Below are 3626 nucleotides of genomic sequence, written 5' to 3'. Positions count from 1 at the left end.
TTAGGCATTGTGTCAACTACATTACCCAGTTGCCTTGGTAGCAACATAGGAGTACATTTGAAATGCTGCAAGCCAGCAAGCAAGAAAATTGACAAAGGCAGGAAAAAGCATAAGTCTTCATATTGGCTTTGTGTTTAATTTCTGCCTCGTGTCATCATGATATATTTATGTATAGATAGTTTATTGGTGAATGAAGGCAAAATTATTTACACCACTAGCAACACTATGGATGCAACAAAAAGGCTAAAAAAAAAAAAACAATTTAACACTTCCTAAAATTAACAGACAGCCTTTTGTGTATTTTTTGTCTTTCCAGAGAGCGGGGCATACTAGCTGGACGTTTGGGAGATTCACTCATGGTGTGTTTTGCTTATAACAAAACTGTAAAAAGTCCAAAATAGCAAACCTATTTAGACAAAAAAATCAACAATGTAAGAGCGTGCACCGCTTTACAGAATGGATATATTTTGCAGAATAAACATAGTGTAGATGCATAAACAGGTTTAAAAATAGCTGATAAGACATTACATTTCTATCCATGGGTTTTTAATTTTGGCTTCACAAATGCAGTGCTGATTGAAGCTGTACAATAATACATTTTTTTTTTATTTATCCTGTAATTGTGGAAATTTGTGTATGTTTGTGTGTGTCATGTATATGCTCCCACACAAGTGCATGTCTGCAGACATTGGTTTCTATAGTAACAGTCTTCTCTTGTCCACCTCTGCTTGCTGCCGTTATGGAAGTGAAGTTTTTCGCTTGTGCAGGAAGCAAAGCAATGGTAATTGTTATTCACTACACTGTTTGTTATGGGAAAAGTAAGGCTTGAAAAAAGCATGGTTCTTTTGTTAGTCTATTTTCAATCAATAGAATAGCACTATATATTGTCAATACAATAGTGAATCTATTGGGAGATATCGGATGAAATTGTTGTACTATATCCAGGAAAAGACATTACAGTCTAAAAATACTTTTACTTTAAGCGAGTCACTGTAGGCTCAATTAACTTGACAAACTATTAATCATTATATATATATATATATATATATATATATATATATATATATATATATATATATATATATATATATATATATATATATATATATATAAATAGTTTAGTGACAGTGGTTTAATAATATGCGCTAGGAATTGTGAACAATATCAAAAGCTGAATCCATACCTTTAATATGACATGTGAGCCTCTGCTGTATTCATGAGGGCGGGAACGTGTTTCAATAAACATCATCCCTCAGGGCTTTTAGTCCAAATGTCTGCACACCTGAAGAAATATTGATGGATCTCTTACATCTATAAAGTATTTTCTTTTCTTTTTTTACTCAAAATTACGGAGCGTTTCATTCATACTCTTAGCTGAAGGGCAATCTCGGGCAAAAAGTCCCCACAAGTGAGGAAATGCTTATATGGTTAAAGACTTTCAGCCATCCCTGTAGTGGTTAAATAAGAGAACCGTTTTGAATGATAAAACATGAAGACAATATATAGTGCTCATATTTCGGTAGCACTTTATTTGGTTGCACTTTATTTTACAGTACGTGTACTAACATGTAATTATAGTGTACTTACAGTGTATTTATCTAAGAAGGTTCTGGTAACACAAGGTAACTACAATGGGGTAGGGTTAGATTTAGGGGTAGGTTCAGGGTTAGTACCTATTTATTACATAGTTATTGTAATTACTATAATAAGTACATAGTATGTACATGAGGAACAGGACTTTAAAATAAAGTGCTACCCTTTATTTTACAGTCCTGTTCCTCATGTACATACTATGTACTTATTATTGTAATTACAATAACTATGTAATAATTAGGTACTAACCCTGAACCTAACCCTAAACCTAACCCTACCCCACATAGTTACCTTGTATTACCAGAACTTTGTTAGATAAATACACTGCAAGTTCACTGTAAGTACATGTAAGTACACATACTGTAAAATAAAGTGCAACCCATATTTCTTCTAGCAATCTCAGCTATAGTACTTTTTAGCATAGTCTTTATCACTGTATAGAATACTTTAAAGTTTTGACTCATTCTCTGATCGAAAGCCAGATCAGATCACATTTATAGGTTGCTCCAAATAAAACTGCGCAAAATTATCGTATAAATTGTAATATAATGTAGTGATTTGACACCATGCTAAGCTAAAGTGCTAGCCCTTAGGCAACTGTTACTGATCATATTTTATGACTATTTTTAAAAAGTATGCATGCGATCATTGTAATGTTTACCATTTAAATAAGGATATTTGATAAAAAGGTTTCAGTGTTTTTTTTTTTTCTTCATAGATTTCTTGTAGCTAGTTCATTAGGAGGAAATTCGATTTTATTAAAAAAATCATACCAATACATTTCAACATACCTCACCTACTCTCTTTAGACTCAAACAGTACAGAGGATGAAAGTGCGGAGCCTCAGGTCTCCATAGAGATGAAGGAACATTTCATGCCTCCCCAGGGGGAAGCAATCAACAGTCAACCCACTGGTAAGAACATACTGAGTGATTTTTCCCCCTCAGCAATATTCAGTTTGCAGTGTCAATGACATTTGCACATTTGGCCACAAAGCATAACAATGTATTTTTCCAATGGCAGTACACACAAATAATGACCTTTCAGAATCATTTACAGCAAGACAAACTAAAATTGTGACTGGTATACCCTCCAACAAAGATCAGAATTCCTAAATGTATTATAATTGATCCATCCAATTAACCAGTAAAAAAAAAAAAAAAAAAATCTTTAACATTATAAAATGCTTAACATAATAATAATAATAATAATAATAATAATAATAATAATAATAATAATAATAAAGCTCCATTAACAGAACATTATGTATTTGCAGGCAGGGGGAGAGCAGTGCTTTCCCATATCCCAGGTGATGGTCCAGTAGTGGAGAGGGAGATGCAAACCCTGGGCTCTAGAGCACCTGGTCTTCAGGATCCCTTGTCACCTAGCAGGCAAGCAAATGCTGGGTGTGTTGAGAGTCCTCCAGTCAGACACCTGGGGATTGAAGCTCTTGTACGGGCCTCACAATTAAGTGTGTACTACGTGGCATTGGGGTCAGAGGAGAGTATGTCCTTAGCCAGTGACTATTATGGCAGTGTTTTGAGCCTCTATCGAAGAAGGACCTTTTCCATTTACAGTTTTCAAGAATGAGTGCTGGCACTCTGGATATGAAAAGGCATAAAGTAACTAGAATTAGGTGGCACAAAATAAATGCATTAAATTTAGATAACAGGTCTAAAGAAATATTTAAAAAATAGTTTTCGTTACCCTATTCTTCATTTATTGTGGACTTATGTCTGCCATGTCATGTCACATTATGTTTTTTTTTTTGTTGCTTTTTTTTTTATTTATTTATTTTTTTCACTTTTTTCTATTATTCCTACTTCCCTTTGACTCCTCTTGCATTATTTTTTTTGATATGGCTTTTTTACTTTCAAACCTTTTGTATGCCTTTGTATGTGACATTTGTATTCTCATGGCAGTCTCATTTAGATTTATTTCTCTCCAATATTTTACATCTCTTAACGTGGTATGTTTTCTAATGCATGTTTTATTGGATAACTATGTTTGACCATTTTGCTTTTGTTCACTGT

This window comes from Carassius gibelio, chromosome B6, assembly GCF_023724105.1.
Source record: "Carassius gibelio isolate Cgi1373 ecotype wild population from Czech Republic chromosome B6, carGib1.2-hapl.c, whole genome shotgun sequence".
In the NCBI taxonomy this organism is placed as follows: domain Eukaryota; kingdom Metazoa; phylum Chordata; class Actinopteri; order Cypriniformes; family Cyprinidae; genus Carassius; species Carassius gibelio.
The sequence above is the reverse complement of the archived record's forward strand: the minus strand, read 5'-3'. Positions refer to the sequence as shown.